The 21,406-nt window shown below is 39.7% G+C and overlaps 2 non-coding genes across 2 annotated transcripts; both read right to left on the reverse strand.

Moving 5' to 3' along the window:
• Positions 1 to 2,722: 2,722 nt before the first annotated feature.
• LOC112739486 (small nucleolar RNA R71) lies at positions 2,723 to 2,826 on the reverse strand. The gene has a single exon (XR_003170422.1). It is a non-coding gene; the product is annotated as a small nucleolar RNA R71 (small nucleolar RNA).
• Positions 2,827 to 20,190: 17,364 nt separating this feature from the next.
• On the reverse strand, positions 20,191 to 20,298 carry LOC112739160 (small nucleolar RNA R71). Its single transcript, XR_003170098.1, has one exon. It is a non-coding gene; the product is annotated as a small nucleolar RNA R71 (small nucleolar RNA).
• Between the last annotated feature and the right edge of the window lie 1,108 nt (positions 20,299 to 21,406).

The raw sequence follows: 21,406 nt of genomic DNA on the forward strand, positions 1-21,406 counted from the left end.
AGTTCCACGTTTAACCTCCAGTTTAACCTTAAACTGGAGGTTAAACGCCAGGAGTGGGAAGAGCACCAGGGAGCCATTTCCACGTTTAACCTCCAGTTTGACCTCAAACTGGAGGTTAAACGTGTTCGACACCTCCAGGGCTACCATTCTAAGCTTCCACGTTTAACCTCCAGTTTGACCTCAAACTGGAGGTTAAACGTGTTCGACCTCCAGGGCTACCTCTTCCATTTCCACGTTTAAGCTTCAGTTTAACCTTAAACTGAAGCTTAAACGTGTTATATGGAACAGCTTGACCATGCCTTCTTCAAACATAAATAACTTGAGCTACAAAACTCCAAATGAGGTGATTCAAAATGCATTGGAAAGAAGACATCTAGAGCTTTCCAACCATATATGGCATGCATGGTGGATACTAAAAATTGAGGGAGAAAACAGCCCCGTAATGTGCATAGAAGAGCATAGTACCAACATGCAATCAGGCCAGCTGACCTCTTCACCTTCCATGGAGTATAACTCGAGTTGTAGAGATCCAATTGAGGTGCTTCCAGTTGCGTTAGAAAGCTGACATCCATAGCTTTCCAACGAGGTATAATAGTCTATATTTGGCATCAAATTGGCAAGGTTGACAAGAGAACAAAGTGACGACTCAAGAAAGGGGGTGCAACATTTGAGTGTAGTTTAATGGATCATTATCCTTTTTGGATCAATTATGTCACTCAGCCCTTCAAGCAAGCAAGGCCCATCAACAACACCAAATCAAGGCCACAAGAATCATCTAGAATAGTTTATTTTCATTTGATTGTAATTTCCTTTGAATTTCATTTTCATTTTGTAATTTAGGGAGCCTATTTAAAGGCCTTAGTTTCTGCATTTGAAAAGAGGGGGGATTGAAGGGGAATCCAGCCCCTGATGGGGACCTTTGACTTTTACTTTCACTTTTTAGCTAGTTTCCCTTTTCTTTGTAATTGAATTCAGAGCTATGATTCACTAAACCCCCTTTCATTGGGTTAGGGAGCTCTATTGTAATTCAATGAATCAATAATAGTTTATCTTCTTCTTCAATCTTTTCTCTTGAATTTTGTTAGAAAGCTTCTCGATCTAATTCCATTGAGTAGTTGTCTTGGGAAAGAAACTACTCATACTTGGAATCCTTCGGAGCCTTGGGAAAGGAATGGAGGATTCATGCTAGAGAAGCTTTCTCACAGTGGATTAGATTGGGGTTTGGATGGATATTGTGACATGTAATCCTACCAAATTGTGGTTCATGAAATTGTGTGGTATAATCAGTGATCAAGCATCATCTCTTCTTATGAACATTTAAACCAAGGGATTGGGAATTTGTTTGTTTTTAGAGAGCATTGGTGAGCCAAGGAATTGGGATCCAATCATATAAGATTGCCAAGCAAAATTCAATGAACGCATTGGTTGAGGAAGAGATAAACATGTTTTGATTCGGAGATCTCAATATCTCCTATAACCCAATGAATTCCCCAATTCTGATTTCCACTTTCTCTTTACATTCTGCTACTCAATTCATGCAATCACCCCCATTCCCTTTTAATTTCAGCAATTTAGTTTCTGCTCTTTAATTCATGCAATTTAAGATTCCGCCATTTCAATTTCTTGTCATTTACTTTTCCCGCCACTTTTACATTCCGCAATACTCATCTCAATCTTGATTCCGATCAACTAGAACACACTTCTAATCCGAATTGCTCACTCAACCAATCCTTGTGGGATTCGACCTCACTCTATTGTGAGTTTTTACTTGACGATAACCGGTGCACTTGCCGGAAGGAATTTTGCCGATCGTGCAATTTCCTAAATCGTAGCATAACTAGTTTATGCGCATCAAGTTTATGGCGCCGTTGCCGGGGATTGGTTTTCGATTGACAATTCTCAAATTGGAAGCTAACTAGATTGAGCAATTTTCTCTTGCTTTGTTAATTCTGTTCTAGATACTTGTTGAATTTTAATTTCTGCACTTGGTTACATGCTTTCCTTCTTTATGCCTTTAAATTCATGCAACTAACTCACTGACTCACTAACTGTTTGAATTAATTCCTCAATTGAGCTAACCATACTCTTCCATTAACCAAGAGTATTTCACTTGTTTGTGTTTGAGCTGTGTTCTTGTATGACAGGTAGGAGAGGAGAGACATCAACTCCTCCATATACCGAACCAGAGAGGACCCTTCATAGACTTAGAAGGGAAGCAAGAGGGAAGAGAGTAGTGGGAGAAGAGGAATCTGAAGGAGAATCTGAGGACAATTTTGAGGAAGCTTTAGATCTCAACATGGATAGAGAAGTTCACAACCATGAGAGAGCTGATGGAAACGATGCCATCCCTGAGAGGAGGGTTCTTAGTTCATACATAAACCCAACCTCTGGGAATTGTGGTAGTAGCATCCAGAAACCACCCATTCAGGCCAACAATTTTGAGCTCAAGCCACAGCTAATATCACTTGTGGAAAATCATTGTTCCTTTGGAAGAAGTGCTAATGAAGACCCAAACCAACATCTCACAAAATTCCTGAGAATTTGTGACACTGTGAAGTCCAATGGAGTCCAGGAAGATGCCTATAAACTGCTTTTGTTCCCATTTTCACTTAGGGACAAAGCAGCTAAGTGGCTGGAATCATTCCCAAGGGGGAGTCTAACAACATGGGATGAGGTGGAAAGCAAGTTTCTGGCACGTTTCTACCCTCCACAAAAGGTCAATAGGCTTCGATCTGAGGTTCAGACTTTTAGACAATAAGATGGTGAAACTCTCTACGAGGCATGGGAGAGATTCAAGGACTTGACAAGGAAATGCCCACCAAACATGTTCCATGATTGGGTGCAACTGCACATCTTCTATGATGGGCTCTCTTATGAATCAAGGAAGGCTGTAGACCATTCATCAGGAGGTTCATTGAACAGGAAAAAGACTGTGGAAGAAGCCATTGAAGTGATCGAGACAGTGGCTGAGAATGAGTACTACTATGCATCAGAAAGGCACAACACTAAGGGAGTCATGGAGCTGAACTAGGTTGATACAATTCTAGCCCAAAACAAGGTGTTTGCCAAGCAACTAGCAGAGCTTACCAGGCAATTAGAAACAAAGCAAGTGGCTGCAATACACACACAAGATCAAGAGGAAGTAGGCATTGAAGGAGGTTGATTGGGATGAGGCTAACTATGTGGGAAACCAACAAAGGCAATCATATGATCCACATTCCAACACTTACAACCCAGGCTGGAGAAACCACCCAAACTTTGGGTGGGGAAACCAACAAACCCAACCACAAAACCACAAACCTTACAACCACCACCAACATAACAATTCCACATACCAAAACTCCAACCAAAGATCATACCAAGCCACACAAAACACTTACCCCCAATCATCATATCATGGCCAAAATAATCAACATACCCAACCTAATCCGAACCAACAATTTCAAGATCAATTAAACCGGATAGAAGGAATTATGGCAACCATGAGTCAAGACATCATTGAACTGAAGAGCTTCAGGGATGATGTGAGAACTACCTTAAGAAACCATGGTGAAAAACTCAAAAGGATGGAATCTCAAGTAGGAGAGCTATCTCAACAGGCACCCAAATCAACTGCAGTGTTCCCTAGTGACACAGAAAAGAATCCTAAAGGGGAACAAAAGAGAGTAAGATGGGAAGAATGCAAAGCCATCACCATAATGAAGGAAGTCTCAGGAGAAGAAGGAATCAGGCCCTCAGAGCAGGAACCAGAAATCTTGAAGGAAGGTGTGGAAGAAGTTAAGCAAGAAGGTGGAACTGAGCAAGCCAAGGAACTGCAAAAAGGCATGATGGAAGTATACCAACCAAAAGCACCATTTCCTGAGAGGTTAGGAGGAGGTGAAAAAAGGAAAACCTATTCAAGGTTTCTAGAGACATTTAACTCTCTGCATGTCAATATTCCCTTTCTTGAGATTCTTCATCAAATGCCCACACACATCAAGTATTTAAAGGAATTGTTAAGCAAGAAAAGAGTTTTGAAGGGAGGACAAACGGTAACAATGAACAAAGAATGCAGTGCTCTCATCAAGAAGGACACACTCTCTAAGAAAACGGACCCAGGAAGTTTTCATATCCCTTGCATCATAGGGGAAACAAAAATTGACAGAGGATTCTGTGATCTTGGAGCTAGCATAAATGTGATGCCTCTAACTCTTATGAAGAGGCTACAACTGAATGAGGTGAGATCCACTGATGTAATCATACAACTGGCTGACAAAACTCAGAAGCAAGCTGAAGGGGTAGTTGAAAATGTGCTGGTGAAAGTGGGGGATTATTATTTCCCCACAGACTTTGTCATTGTGGACATGGAGGAAAGCTACTTACACCCTATCATTCTGGGCAGACCATTTCTAGCCACTACTAGAGCGCTCATAGATGTAGAACAAGGAGAGCTAATTCTGAGAATACATGAGGAACAGCTCATTTTCAAAGTCTTCAAACCTGCATCTGAGCCTGAACCAGAACCTGAAAAGCCTAAAGATGATAGTAGCCATCCGTGTTTGGAGGAAAGTAATCCAGCAGCTGAGACTCTAAAACAGTCATTGGAAGGCAAACAAGAGTTGCAAGAGTTAGAGCCACAAGAATCAGTGGAAACAGATCAGAAGGATCCTCCTGACATAAAGGTCAATGAAGAAATCCTCAAGAGAAAGGGAAGAGTGATAGGGAGATTGCCAAGAGGATGGAGAAACAAGAAAATTCCCACTGAAGGTTTTTCTTCGGGAGATAACGTGATATCAAGTCATTATCTGCCAATCCCACCTGGCCTCAAAACCATTCCTTCCCAGCTCCCTCAAGTGTTCACAATCAGGAAAGTTCTTTCTATGGAACATTTAGAGGTCATGAATGAATCAAGTGGGGACGTTTTCATAGTGAGAGGAGATGACGTCAAGCACTACAATCCACCCTAACAAGGGACAACCGTCAAGCTAATGACGTTAAAGAAGCGCTTGTTGGGAGGCAACCCAACCTGAGGTAATACCTTGTTGCTGTTTCTTTTATTTGTTTCAATAAAAAGGGTAAAGTAGTTTCTGTGCATTGCAAAGAATTAAGTTTGGTGTTTCACACCAAACAATGAATTCATGGATCAATAAGTCAAAGGGGAATGTGTGACTCTGAGTTTGGTGTTCCACCATAAAGATCAACTGAACACAACAACCTTTGAATTATATGAAAGGAACAACTATTCTAAGCAGTCACAGAAATGCTTAAAACCCTTAGTAGCAACATCATTCCAAGATAACTCAAGGATTCAAAGAACAGAGAGAAGTAAGTGGGAGACTAAGTTTGGTGTTCACACACCAACTTAAGAATCCGATACTTACCCACACATAGTTGAGCTAACCACTCAAGTGCTTGAGAAGCAAGCAACTTCATTACTCTTTGCAGGAAAGGAAACAAGAACCTTAAAGCATGAAGCAACATTTAGGAAGAAGAAGGAGAAATCAAAGTGTTTCCTGACAACAAAGAGAAAACAAGGAATTTCACAAGGTGGTATTGTTCCTTGATAATTCTTTAAAAAGGGCAAACAAAAGCATGCGTGTTCTGGTTTAAACTGTAAATGTTGAATCTTTCTGGAATGTGTAGTTTTTTTGTTAATTGCTTTGAATAAAGTGAATGCCTAGATGTTTGGATATAACTTCACCTTCTTAAACAAGTGCGTGCCATGCTTGTTCTGTTTCCAAAAATAAAAGAAAAGTTTGAACAAAAGTAACTTGGCTAAATTAGTGACAAATCAAGTAGAATTAAGTGGTGGTATGCATGCTTGATTGTGTAGTCAGATCACTAAAATTAGAGTGTAGAATTATCATTTTTTTTATGTAGAAAGTAAAAATTGTCTATGGATCTTGATGAATAAATGTCTTTGGCCATGAAAAAGAAAGAAAAAGAAAAAGCCACGGAAAAAGGCAACCAAAAAGCAAAAAAAAAAAATTGAGAAAATAAGCTAGGTACCAATGGTTTGAACTTCTGAGACAAATGCCTGTGGTGTTTATGTATTAAGGATATGCTTGGATGAATAGGTTCTGAGGAGTGTTTCAACACTTGGTAACTTGGGTTAACTAACCCGGGATTATCAACCAAAAGTCCATTATCAAGAGCAACCTAAATACAAAACATTTAGTCACACAAAGAGGTGCTGGGCACCAATGTCTCAAGAAGAAATGTGAACTAAAATGCCTAAAGTGGATATGTGTAGTGCACTGATAAGAAAAAGAAAATGCCAAAGGCTTGTGCAACACATGACACTAAGCAAACAAGGAGCAAAAGAAGCTCTAAGAAAAAGAAAAGAAAAACAAAGAAGAGAAAAGTGCCAAAGACATAAGAATAACAAGAGGCCATAGCAATTTTTGATGGATGCAATGAAAAAGTGATAATCCTACCTGATAAGTATGAAAAAGTGATGCTGCAACTTTCTGCATAAAACCCTTCTGATGAACTTCAAATGCTTGCTAATATAGCCAATGTAATTGCTTTCTGTTTCATACTTTCTTCTCAAATAACTCAGGACTTGCTTAGGGACAAGCAAGTATTAAGTTTGGTGTTGTGATGCCAAGGCATCATAGGCTAGTTTCACTAGCATTTTTCTGTTAGTTTTAGTTGTTTTATGCATTTTCTTGAGCTTAAAGTAACCAAAAATGGTTAAATGAAGAACAAAGTAATGAACCATCCAAACAATATGATTTTGATGCAAATTCCATGAGTTTTAGTTATATTACTTAAATGCTATGAATGAAAGAGTTCTCATGAAATTTTGCAAGACTTTGATGCAATTGTTTGGATGATTTCAGGGAAGAAGAGGCTAAGCAAGGAAGCAACAAAATCAATAAAGGAAGCTTGAATATCACATGTGGAGTTTAAGTTCCAGTTTAAGCCTAAACTGGAGCTTAAACGCCAAAATCATGAAGGATAAGAAATGCTGGGATTGAAGTTTAACCTCCAGTTTGACCTCAAACTGGAGGTTAAACGCCAGAATGATAATGCCACTCAGGAAGGAGTTCCACGTTTAACCTCCAGTTTAACCTTAAACTGGAGGTTAAACGCCAGGAGTGGGAAGAGCACCAGGGAGCCATTTCCACGTTTAACCTCCAGTTTGACCTCAAACTGGAGGTTAAACGTGTTCGACACCTCCTGGGCTACCATTCTAAGCTTCCACGTTTAACCTCCAGTTTGACCTCAAACTGGAGGTTAAACGTGTTCGACCTCCAGGGCTACCTCTTCCATTTCCACGTTTAAGCTTCAGTTTAACCTTAAACTGAAGCTTAAACGTGTTATATGGAACAGCTTGACCATGCCTTCTTCAAACATAAATAACTTGAGCTACAAAACTCCAAATGAGATGATTCAAAATGCATTGGAAAGAAGACATCTAGAGCTTTCCAAGCATATATGGCATTCATGGTGGATACTAAAAATTGAGGGAGAAAACAGCCCCGTAATGTGCATAGAAGAGCATAGTACCAACATGCAATCAGGCCAGCTGACCTCTTCACCTTCCATGGAGTATAACTCGAGTTGTAGAGATCCAATTGAGGTGCTTCCAGTTGCGTTAGAAAGCTGACATCCATAGCTTTCCAACGAGGTATAATAGTCTATATTTGGCATCAAATTGGCAAGGTTGACAAGAGAACAAAGTGACGACTCAAGAAAGGGGGTGCAACATTTGAGTGTAGTTTAATGGATCATTATCCTTTTTGGATCAATTATGTCACTCAGCCCTTCAAGCAAGCAAGGCCCATCAACAACACCAAATCAAGGCCACAAGAATCATCTAGAATAGTTTATTTTCATTTGATTGTAATTTCCTTTGAATTTCATTTTCATTTTGTAATTTAGGGAGCCTATTTAAAGGCCTTAGTTTCTGCATTTGAAAAGAGGGGGGATTGAAGGGGAATCCAGCCCCTGATGGGGACCTTTGACTTTTACTTTCACTTTTTAGCTAGTTTCCCTTTTCTTTGTAATTGAATTCAGAGCTATGATTCACTAAACCCCCTTTCATTGGGTTAGGGAGCTCTATTGTAATTCAATGAATCAATAATAGTTTATCTTCTTCTTCAATCTTTTCTCTTGAATTTTGTTAGAAAGCTTCTCGATCTAATTCCATTGAGTAGTTGTCTTGGGAAAGAAACTACTCATACTTGGAATCCTTCGGAGCCTTGGGAAAGGAATGGAGGATTCATGCTAGAGAAGCTTTCTCACAGTGGATTGGATTGGGGTTTGGATGGATATTGTGACATGTAATCCTACCAAATTGTGGTTCATGAAATTGTGTGGTATAATCAGTGATCAAGCATCATCTCTTCTTATGAACATTTAAACCAAGGGATTGGGAATTTGTTTGTTTTTAGAGAGCATTGGTGAGCCAAGGAATTGGGATCCAATCATATAAGATTGCCAAGCAAAATTCAATGAACGCATTGGTTGAGGAAGAGATAAACATGTTTTGATTCGGAGATCTCAATATCTCCTATAACCCAATGAATTCCCCAATTCTGATTTCCACTTTCTCTTTACATTCTGCTACTCAATTCATGCAATCACCCCCATTCCCTTTTAATTTCAGCAATTTAGTTTCTGCTCTTTAATTCATGCAATTTAAGATTCCGCCATTTCAATTTCTTGTCATTTACTTTTCCCGCCACTTTTACATTCCGCAATACTCATCTCAATCTTGATTCCGCTCAACTAGAACACACTTCTAATCCGAATTGCTCACTCAACCAATCCTTGTGGGATTCGACCTCACTCTATTGTGAGTTTTTACTTGACGATAACCGGTGCACTTGCCGGAAGGAATTTTGCCGATCGTGCAATTTCCTAAATCGTAGCATAACTAGTTTATGCGCATCACAAGACAACTCCAACCAGGGATGGAGAGACCATTCCAACCAGGGATGGAGGGATAATTCCAACCAAGGTTAGAGGGACAACTACAACAAAGGAGGCAGAGACAACAATGGAAATCAGAGGTAGAATAACAACAACAGACAGCAGAACCAAAACCTGCCCTACAAAGCACCTCACTTAAGGCAGTCCCAAGCACCTCAGAACAACCAACAGCAGGCCCCTCAGATCATTTACCTATCTTCTTCTTCTCATGACGAAATGCTTCAGTCTATTGAGCAAAGACAAAAGGCCATGGAGAGCACACTTAGCTCCACCTTGAACGGTCTGACCTCTGCTGTACAAGCTCTTGCCTCACAAATTGGATCAATGAATACTTCCAATAATCAGCCTTCATGCTCCAATGGAATTCCTTCTCAACCCTGATCCAACCCCAAGGGTGGCATTAATGCCAAAACTTTGAGGTCCGGAACCACACTGAAAGAGAGGAATCAATAGGAGCCGAGCCCACAAGAACATGCCCCAGTTGAAGACATAGTTGAAGTGGAAGATGCTGAGGAGGAAGAGGAAGCACAAGACATGGTTGAAAAAAAAGTAGCACAACCAAGGAATGGAGCACCAAAGGATGCAGAAGCTGCAAGTGGCGCCATTCCTGTTCCATTTCCACACCTTGCAAGGAAGTCCATGAAGCAGATGGAACTTGATCCCAAAATGGTAGAAATCTTTAAAAAGGTTGAGGTAACTATTCCCCTTTTTGATGTTATTCAACAAGTACCTAAATATGCAAAGTTTCTGAAAGATTTATGCATACATAAAGATAAAATTAATGAATTAGAAACTATTCCTTTAGGTAGTTCTATATCTGCTTTAATGGGAGGTATACCTGAAAAATGTAGTGATCCAGGTCCATGCATGGTTAACTCTACCATTGAGGGTGTAATGTTTTCTGACTGCATGTGTGATTTAGGAGCGTGCGTGAGTATTATGCCATTGTCTATATATGATGCTTTGAGGCTCCCTCCCTTAAAAAGGTCAACAGCTCGTTTTGTTTTAGCAGATAAAAGCATCATTACTGTGGTTGGAATTGCTGAAGACGTGCTGGTAAGCATTAAAGGGCTCACATTTTCCATTGAATTTTATATCTTGGAAATACCCCCTAATGACTCAGGAAGACCATCATCAATCCTGCTTGGAAGGTCATTCCTGAAGACTTCAAAGTTCAAGCTGGATGCCTTCTCAGGAACTTACTCCTTTAAGATAGATGGCAGAGCAGTGAGTTTCAATTTGAATGAAGCTATGAAGCACCCTCCGGAAGATCATTCCATCTTCCAGTGTGACATCATTGATGAAACTGTAGCTGTAGTTCATCAAGAAGAAGTAGAAGAGAGGCACATGGAGCAAGACCCAAGTGTGGGGACACCCTCTGAACACAATGAGGACCCTTTGCCATTATCACTAGCTCCAGATAATCCAGAGCCCAGCCATGAGAAGATATTGGAATTAAAGCCCCTTCCACCCCACCTCAAGTATGCTTACCTTGAGGATAATCAGAAGCACCCAGTTATCATTACAAGGAAACTCACTTCCCAACAGGAGGAGCAGCTGCTCAGTGTGCTGAGAAAACACAAGAAAGCAATTGGGTGGAACTTGGTGGATATAGTAGGCATCAGCCCTCAAGTTTGTGAGCACAGAATATTCTTAGAAGAGGGAGCAAGACCTGTCCGTCAACCCCAAAGAAGATTGAATCCCACCATCTTAGAAGTTGTCAAGAAAGAAGTGACCAGGCTACTTGAAGCAGATATCATCTACCCTATCTCAGACAGTGAATGGATCAGTCCAGTACAAGTGGTACCCAAGAAGTCTGGAGTCACAACAGTAAAGAATGAGCATGGAGAGCTCCTAACAACTAGAGTGCAGAATTCATGGAGAGTTTACATTGATTACAGGCATCTCAACCAAGCTACTCGCAAGGATCATTACCCCTTGCCATTTATTGATCAGATGCTTGATCGCCTGTCAGGTAAATCCCATTACTGATTTTTAGATGGTTATACAGGCTATTTTCAAATTCATATAGCTCCTGAAGATCAGGAAAAGACAACTTTTACATGTCCCTTTGGAACGTATGCATACAAGAGGATGCCTTTTGGCTTATGTAATGCACCAGCTACTTTCCAAAGATGCATGATGAGTATCTTTTCAGATCTTATCGAGAGCTGTATGGAAATTTTTATGGATGATTTTAGCGTATATGGTGATTCCTTTAGCCTTTTCTTGGATAGTTTAGCTAGAGTGTTAGACAGGTGTGTTAGTCCAAACCTTGTATTGAATTTTGAAAAATGTCACTTTATGGTAAAATAAGGGATTGTTCTAGGACATGTTGTCTCCAATACTGGTATTTCTGTAGATCCAGCAAAGGTATATGTCATTTCTAGTTTACCTTACCCCTCCTCCGTGAGGGAAGTCCGTTCGTTCCTTGGCCATGCAGGTTTCTACCGGAGATTTATCAAGGACTTCAGTAAGGTAGCATTGCCTTTATCCAGACTGCTGCAGAAAGATGTTGAGTTCGAGTTCAGTGAGGATTGCATGCAAGCATTTGATAAGCTGAAAATCGCCCTAACTCAAGCTCCAATTGTGAGAGGACTATACTGGAGTCAGCCTTTTGAGATTATGTGTGATGCCTCCAACCATGCAGTAGGAGCAGCGCTGGCTCAGCGTGAAGGTAAGGATCCTTTCGTAATTGCTTACGCTTCTAAGACCTTAGACGCTGCTCAGTTTAATTATACTACCACTGAAAAAGAGCTTCTGGCTATTATTTTTGCTCTGGATAAATTTCGAGCCTATTTACTTGGTACTAAGGTGGTAGTGTACTCAGACCATGCAGCTCTAAAGTATTTATTAGCTTAAAAAGAGTCCAAACCAAGGTTGATACGTTGGATACTGTTGCTGGAAGAATTTGATTTAGAAATTAAGGATAGGAGTGGTAACCAGAATTTAGTGGCAGACCACTTGAGTCGCCTTGAGCACATTAAGGATGACTCCACTCCTATCAATGATTCTTTTCCATTTGATAGCTTGCACGTAGTATCTGAAGTAGTTCCTTGGTATACACCTGTAGCTAATTATCTAGTTAGCCATACTTTCCCTCCTAATTTTACTAAGCATCAAAGGGACAAGTTGAAAAGCGAGTCTAAATATTATATATGGGATGACCCATATTTATGGAGGTATGGTGCTGACCAGGTAATTAGAAGGTGTGTGCCTCAATCAGAATTCCAGTCCATTTTAGAGGCCTGCCACTCTTCTGAGAGTAGAGGACATTTTGGCCCTCAAAGAACAGCTAGAAAAATCTTAGACTGTGGATTCTGGTGGCCCACTTTTTTTAAGGATGCTACTGACTTCATGGGTCCATTTCCAAACTCTAGTGGTTACCTTTATATACTGTTAGCTGTAGATTATGTTTCTAAATGGGTGGAATCAATTCCTACCCGTATTGATGATGCTAACACTATTGTCTCTTTTGTTAGAAACCATATTATATGTCGCTTTGGATCACCACGAGTAATCGTGAGTGATCAAGGCACTCACTTTTGTAATAGGAGATTAGCAGGATTACTAAAGAAACATGGGATAGTTCACAAAGTGGCAACAGCATACCATCCCCAGACCAATGGGCAAGCAGAGGTATCTAACAGAGAAATAAAGCGTATTCTGGAGAAGATAGTAAAGCCTCATAGGAAGGACTGGAGCACCAGACTTGTTGATGCGCTATGGGCGTATCAGATAGCGTACAAGACACCCATTGGGATGAGTCCCTTCCGCTTAGTGTACGGAAAGGCTTGCCACCTTCCAGTAGAGGTGGAACACAAGGCTTTCTGGGCTGTGCGGAAATGCAACATGGGATTCGAGAAAGCTGGTGCTGAAAGGAAGCTGTAACTAGCAGAACTGGAGACCCTTCGACTCGAAGCATATGACAACTCCAGATTATACAAAGAGAAGGTGAAGGTCGTGCATGACAAGCATATCAAAAGAATAGAGTTCAGACCAGGAGATCTGGTTCTCCTTTACAACTCCAGGCTGAGACTCATGCCAGGCAAGCTAAGATCCAGATGGGAAGGTCCCTACAGGGTGGAGAAAGCAGAGCCATATGGAGTCTTCCACCTGTGTCATCCTTCAAGTTCCAATTGCATCAAGGTCAATAGACACCGCCTAAAGCTTTATCATGGTGAGAAGATAAAGGAACACAAAGAGCTAGAGGTCTTCCTCTTGAAAGACCCACCAACAGAAGCAGAATGAGCCTGAAGACCGTCCAACTTAAGGACGTAAAAGCAAAGTGCTAGGTGGGAGACAACCCACCATAATTTCTACTTTATTTTTCTACTTAAGGACGTTTCAGTCTTAGTTTTATTTTATTTTATTCTACTTTATTTTTCTTAGTGACTCTTCCCATAATTTCTACATATAGTCTGCATTTGCATCTGCATTCTGTATTAAAAAAAAAAAGCACACGACGTGCAAGCGTCGTTGACGCATACGCGTCATATGTGCATACGAAACAAAGAAGAATGAAACAGAAAGTTACGCGGGAGCATGGCTAGAGGCGTGCCTTAGGCACAAAGACGCCCAGGTGTACGCATCCCTAATGCGTACGTGTCGCTTGCGAAAACCCCAGCCCACACGTACACGTCGCTTACGCATCCGTGTGACCCTGCAGATCGGCGTAAACAAGGTTTGGGCAGAGAGTTGTGATTGCTTGATGCTGGAATGGTGCTAGGAGCACAAGGAACGTCACGCGTGCGCGTCCCTAACGCGAACGCGTCATTTTCCCCTCCAGACCATCCACGCGTGCGCGTCCCTCACGCGCACGCGTCAGTTGAATTTTTGGCAATAGTGTGTATGGGACAAAGAGTTGTGCGTACGCGAGGCTGCCTTCGTGCCAATAGCACAATTCAAGTCACGCGTACGCATCACTTGAAAATAGCGCAACCCACGCGAACGCGTGAAGCACGCGTACGCGTCGCATGCGACGCACAGTTTAACTAGATCTGCGCCAGAATTCTTATCTTTTCATCCCCAATCCTAATTCTTTCCTCTTCCTTTTTTCTTCTTTATTCTTTCTTACTTTCTACTACTTTCTCCCTCCTTCTTCATCCCCTTCATCAAGGTTCTTTTCTTCTTTCCCCTTTTACTCTTCCATTATTACTTTAATTTATATTCCCTTCTTCTTTTTCTTTTTAATTTCATAATCTATGTTTTCTTAGTCTTTCTTTTTCTTTTTACATCCTTTTTACTTGGTGTTAGAAATTTAATTGGGTAATTATTTTCTTCTATATTTTCTTGTGGATTATTAAGGAGTTGTTTGACAATTATCAATAATTATTTTGGGTTGTTTACATGTTCAAATTTAATACTTTCAATAACATATCTACCATGCATACTAAGTGTTTGTGAAAAAGTCCGTATGGCATTGTGCACTTTTAATTATTCTATCCTTCTACTCTAATGCCTATTTTTTTTTCACAAAACCCTTTAAATATTTTATTAATTGAATATAATTGTCAATACGAACGTGATGGTTAGCTTATTACGAGTGATAATACAATTTAGTTTTTGATGCTTGATCTATGCTACCCATGCCTTTGCTGGCATGCTAATAAACATCTTGCATCTACTTGCCATAACATGCACTTGCTATATTCCCATTGATGAACTTATCACACGTAGTCGCGACCATGTGTTAACGACATCCTTTTTTACGATGCAGTGCTTATCACTTGTACTGTCCTCCTCCTTGCTTTAACCCTTAGCTTTACATGTTACTTTTCTTTTCCCTTTTCAGGATGGCTACTAAGAAAGGTAAAGAGAAAGCTACTCCCAAACCACCGGCAAGGAGAGGAACAAAAAGAGCAGTAGCTGCGGAACCATCTTCAACATCAGTAAAGCCCTCAACAAAGCGAGTCAAGAGGATCATCAAGGTCGATAAAAAAGAGAAAGCCTTTCCAGCAAAGGACATTACGCGGTTCACTAACCGCTACTTTGAGCAGATGTTCCCCATCCTGGCTGAGCGAAACTATAATAATGAGCACCTACTTATCCTCCCGACCGACATTGTTGAATTTGTTGAGCCCCACATTGAGCGCAGACAATGGGGATTCTTACGGAGACAGCCACGGCAGGTTAACCTTTCATGGGTAGTTGAATTCTACTCCAATTTTCACATGCCAACCCTGTAGTCTGTCTTTGTCCATTAGAAATAAGTCCCCATTGCTCCCGACCTAAGGGAATATTGGCTTCAGCACTAACCTTGGAGGCTCGAGTGTGGGCACAGATTATGTCCCACTACGTCTTTTCGAGTACTCACGAGTCCTCCTTCATTGCAGATATGGTTGTTCTTCTCTAGTGTGTCCTTACAGACCAGCCTCTCAACTTACCAAGACACCTACGGGATGCCATGGGACACGTACAGATTGCGGACAACCTACCCTTTCCCGCCCTAGTTTCAGATCTAGTCTCGGCAGCCGGAGTCTCCTACAGAGCTGGGGACACCAAGACCATACTTCTGCGGGATGATCAGATTGTCCCCAACGGGAAATACATCAGACCTCCAGCAGCCACTATCAGCCAGACCGCAGACCCGGCCGGAGATATCCCTTCCCCTTTTGCATCACAAGCACATTCAACAAATTAGCTGCTCCTACAGATACTTCAGAGGTTGGACCGGCTTGACCGGCAGGCAAAGCGAATGGAGCGCGGTAACAAGCGCCAATTTAAATACCTCAAGGAGATGATTGTTGGCAACCACCCACCTGAAGAAGAACCAGACACCCCGGACACCACTTCATCTACTAGCACAGGAAGCCATGACAATTCTGACTATGGAGATGCTGCTACCAGCCTCCCTTTGTTCTTGACTGATGGCACCGAGGATGGTGCCAAGCTTTAAGAGTGGGGAGGTCGGTCAGTACCTGACTTCCAGAGGTAAATGCTTTTTCTTAACATCAATATTTTAGTTTTTCTTTTGTTAGATAGAATAGATTACATGATAATAATAGGTTGCATGTATGTTTGCTTGGTTAAAGTAATAAATTTATTTTCAAAACTCTATTTTATAATATTTCACTAATTTAAATTGAAAAATTTGTGTTAAACTTGTTTGAAAACTGTAAATTGGAACATGAATGACAGCTAAGAACACACAACCCAGGGAGATTTTTTAGCCTAATTACATGGTTATACTATTGATGAGCGGATAATTTATACACTTTTTGGCATTATTTTTAGTATGTTTTTAGTAGGATCTAGTTACTTTTAGGGATGTTTTTATTAGTTTTTATGTTAAATTCACATTTCTGGACTTTACTATGAGTTTGTGTGTTTTTCTATGATTTCAGGTATTTTCTGGCTGAAATTGAGGGACTTGAGCAAAAATCAGATTCAGAGGTTGAAGAATGACTGCAGATGCTGTTGGATTCTGACCTCCCTACAATTAAAGTGGCTTTTCTAGAGCTACAGAACTCAAAATGGCGTGCTTCTAATTGCGTTGGAAAGTAGACATCCAGGGCTTTCCAGCAATATATAATAGTCTATACTTTGGCCGAGTTTAGACGATGCAAAAGGGCGTTGAACGCCAGTTCTACGCTGCAGTCTGGAGTTAAACGCCAGAAACACGTCACGAACCAGAGTTGAACGCCAAAAACACGTTACAACTTGGCGTTCAACTCCAGAAGAAGCCTCTGCACGTGTAAACTTCAAGCTCAGCCCAAGCACACACCAAGTGGGCCCCGGAAGTAGATTTATGCATCAATTACTTATTTCTGTAAACCCTAGTAACTAGTTTAGTATAAATAGAACTTTTTACTAGTCTTTTAGACATCTTATGATTTTTAGTTCATCTTTAGATCATATTGATCACGTTGGGGGCTGGCCTCTTGGCCATGCCTGAACCTTCATCACTTATGTATTTTCAACGGTAGAGTTTCTACACTCCATAGATTAAGGTGTGGAGCTCTGCTGTTCCTCAAGAATTAATGCAAAGTACTACTGTTTCTCTATTCAATTCAACTTATTCCGCTTCTAAGATATTCATTCGCACTTCAATATGAATGTGATGAACGTGACAATCATCATCATTCCCCTACGAACGCGTGCCTGACAGCCACTTCCGTTCCACCTTAGATTGAATGAATATCTCTTGGATCTCTTAATCAGAATCTTCGTGGTATAAGCTAGATTGATGGCGGCATTCATGAGAGTCTGGAAAGTCTAAACCTTGTCTGTGGTATTCCGAGTAGGATTCAGGGATTGAATAATTGTGACGAACTTCAAACTCGCGAGTGCTGGGCATAGTGACAGACGCAAAAGGAGGGTGAATCCTATTCCAATATGATCGAGAACCTCCAGATGATTAGCCATGCCGTGACAGAGCATTTGGACCTTTTTCACAGGGAGGATGGGATGTAGCCATTGACAACGGTGATGCCCTTACATAAAGCTTGCCATGGAAAGGAGTAAGACTGATTGGATGAAGACAGCAGGAAAGCAGAGATCAAAGGAACGAAAGTATCTCCATACGCTTATCTGAAATTCTCACCAATGATATACATAAGTACCTTTATCTTTATTTTCTGTTTATTTATTATTATTATTCAAATATTATAACCATTTGATATCTACCTGACTGAGATTTACAAGATGACCATAGCTTGCTTCATACCAACAATCTCTGTGGGATCGACCCTTACTCACGTAAGGTTTTATTACTTGGACGACCCAGTGCACTTGCTGGTTAGTTGTGCAAAGTTGTGAAGTTATGTTTGGACCATGGTATTGTGCACCAGTTTGTTGGCGCCATTACCAGGGAGAGAACGAACAACAAATTTTACAACCTCAGAGTAACAATTTCGCATACCAAGTTTTTGGCGTCGTTGCCGGGGATTGTTCGAGTTTGGACAACTGACGGTTCATCTTGTTGCTCAGATTAGGTAATTTTCTTTTTGTTTTATTTTCAAAAAAAATTATATTATGTTCTTCAGAATTTTTAAGAATGAATTCTAGAGTTTCATGAAGCATGTGAAGCCTGGCTGGCTGTAAAGCCATGTCTAAATTCTTTTGGACTGAGGCTTCCAAACCATTTTCATAGAGGCAAGTTAATTTGATAATTAATGAGCAGTATATCTGAGTTACATGCTGAAGCTTGGCTGGCCATTGGCCATGTCTAGTGTTTTGGACCGGAGCTTTCATTGAAAGCTTAGCTGGCTAGTGAGCCATGTCTAATTCCTGGACTGAAGCTTTGGACTAAGAATGCAAGATTCCTGGAATTCATATAAAAAATTTTGGAATCCTTATTTTTCTTTTTCAAATTAATTTTCAAAAAATACAATAAAAATTAGAAAATCATAAAAATAAAAAATATTTCATGTTTCTTGTTTGAGTCTTGAGTCAAATTGTAAGTTTGGTGTCAATTGCATATTCATTTTGTATTTTTTGAAAATTCATGCATTCATAGTGTTCTTCATGATCTTCAAGTCGTTCTTGGTAAATCTTCTTGTTTGATCTTGATGTTTTCTTGTTTTGTGTCTTTTCTTGTTTTTCATGTGCATTTTTGCATTCATAGTGTCTGAACATAAAAGATTTCTAAGTTTGGTATTTTGCATGTTTTCTTTGCATATAAAATTTTCAAAAATAAGTTCTTGATGTTCATCATGATCTTCAAAGTGTTCTTGGTGTTCATCTTGACATTCATAGCATTCTTGCATGCATTCATTATTTTGATCCATAACTTTCATGCATTGAGTCCTTTTCATGTTTTTCTCTTTCATCATAAAAAAAATTCAAAAATAAAAAAAAAAATATCTTTCTCTTTTTCACTCATAAATTTCGAAAATTTGAGTTGACTTTTTCAAAACTTTTTAAAACTTAGTTGTTTCTTATGAGTCAAATCAAATTTTCAATTTAAAAATCTTATCTTTTTCAAAAATCATATCTTTTCCATTTTTTTATTTATTTTCGAAAATTTCAAAAATCTTTTTCAAAATATTTTCAAAATCTTTTTCTTATTTTTATATCATATTTTCGAAAATCACATCATCAATTAATGTTTTGATTCAAAAATTTCGAGTTTGTTACTTACTTGTTAAGAAAGATTCAAACTTTAAATTATAGAATCATATCTTGTGATTTCTTGTGAGTCAAGTCATTAATTATGATTTTAAAAATCAAATCTTTTTCAAAACTAATTCTAATCATATCTTCCTATCATATCTTTTTTTTTAAAAATCTTATCTTTTTCAAAAATTTGACTTTCAAATATCTTTTCTAACTTCTTATCTTCTTATCTTTTCAAAATTGATTTTCAAATCTTTTTCAACTAACTAATTGACTTTTTGTTTGTTTCTTATCTTTTTCAAAACTACCTAACTAACTCTCTCTCTCTAATTTTCGAAAATCTCTTCCCTCTTTTTCAAAAATTCTTTTTAATTAAATAGTTATTTCAATTTTCAATTTTAATTTGATTTCATTCCTAATTTTCGAAAATCACTAACCCCTTTTCAAAATTTTATTTTCGAAAATTCTCCCTCTCTCTCATCTCCTTCTATTTATTTATTCATCTACTAACACTTCATCTCACCCAAATTTGAACCCCCTCTTCTATCTGTGTTCGAATTTTCTCTTCTTCCCTTCTTTACATTACATTCTTTTCTTCTTCTACTCACACTGGGGAACCTCTATACCTGGGTAAAAAGGATCCCTATTTTTTTTTTCTGTTTCCTTTTTTTTCATATGAGCAGGAGTAAGGACAAGAACATTCTTGTTGAAGCAGACCCTGAACCTGAAATGACTCTGAAGAGGAAACTAAGAGAAGCTAAAATACAACAATCCAGAGACAACCTTACAGGAATTTTCGAACAGGAAGAAGAGATGGCAGCCGAAAATAATAATAATGCAAGGAGGATGCTTGGTGACTTCACTGCACCTAATTCCAATTTACATGGAAGAAGCATCTCAATTCCTACCATTGGAGCAAATAATTTTGAGCTTAAACCTCAATTAGTTTCTCTGATGCAACAAAACTGCAAGTTTCATGGACTTCCATCTGAAGATCCTTTTCAGTTCTTAACTGAATTTTTGCAGATCTGTAATACTGTTAAGACCAATGGGGTTGACCCCGAGGTCTACAGGCTTATGCTTTTCCCATTTGCTGTAAGAGACAGAGCTAGAGTGTGGTTGGATTCTCAACCCAAAGATAGCCTAAACTCTTGGGATAAGCTGGTCAAGGCTTTCTTAGCCAAGTTCTTTCCTCCTCAAAAGCTGAGTAAGCTTAGAGTGGATGTTCAAACCTTCAAACAGAAAGAAGGTGAATCCCTCTATGAAGCTTGGGAGAGATACAAGGAACTGACCAAAAAGTGTCCTTCTGACATGCTTTCAGAATGGACCATCCTGGACATATTCTATGATGGTCTGTCTGAATTAGCTAAGATGTCATTGGATACTTCTGCAGGTGGATCCATTCACCTAAAGAAAACGCCTGCAGAAGCTCAAGAACTCATTGACATGGTTGCTAACAACCAGTTTATGTATACTTCTGAGAGGAATCCTGTGAGTAATGGACGCCTCAGAATAAAATATTGACTCAGCAAGTCAATATGATTTCTCAGAGTCTGAATGGAATGCAAGCTGCATCCAACAGTACTCAAGAGGCATCTTCTGAAGAAGAAGCTTATGATCCTGAGAACCCTGCAATAGCAGAGGTAAATTATATGGGTGAACCCTATGGAAACACCTATAATCCCTCATGGAGAAATCACCCAAATCTCTCATGGAAGGATCAACAAAAGCCTCAACAAGGCTTTAATAATGGTGGAAGAAACAGGTTTAGCAATAGCAAGCCTTTTCCATCATCCACTCAACAACAGACAGAGAACTCTGAATAAAATACCTCTAATTTAGCAAACTTAGTCTCTGATCTATCTAAGGCCACTCTAAGTTTCATGAATGAAACAAGGTCCTCCATTAGAAATTTGGAGGCACAAGTGGACCAGCAGAGTAAGAAGATCACTAAAACCCCTCCTAATGCTCTCCCAAGCAATACAGAAGAAAATCCAAAAGGAGAGTGCAAGGCCATTGATATAACCATCATGGCCGAACCCACAAGAGAGGAGAAGGACGTGAATCCCAAGGAGGAAGACCTCCTGGGATGCCCAGTGATCAATAAGGAGTTTCCCTCTGAGGAACCAAAGGACTCTGATGCTCATCTAGAGACCATAGAGATTCCATTGAACCTCCTTACGCCCTTCATGAGCTCTGATGAGTATTCTTCTTCTGAAGAGAATGAGGATGTTACTGAAGAGCAAGTTGCTAAGTTCCTTGGTGCAATCATGAAGCTGAATGCCAATTTATTTGGTAAAGAGACTTGGGGAGATGAACCTCCCATGTTCACCAATGAACTAAATGCATTGGATCAACTGAGATTGCCTCAGAAGAAACAGGATCCTGGAAAGTTTCTAATACCTTGTACCATAGGCACCATGAC

This window comes from Arachis hypogaea, chromosome 13 (assembly GCF_003086295.3).
Source record: "Arachis hypogaea cultivar Tifrunner chromosome 13, arahy.Tifrunner.gnm2.J5K5, whole genome shotgun sequence".
In the NCBI taxonomy this organism is placed as follows: domain Eukaryota; kingdom Viridiplantae; phylum Streptophyta; class Magnoliopsida; order Fabales; family Fabaceae; genus Arachis; species Arachis hypogaea.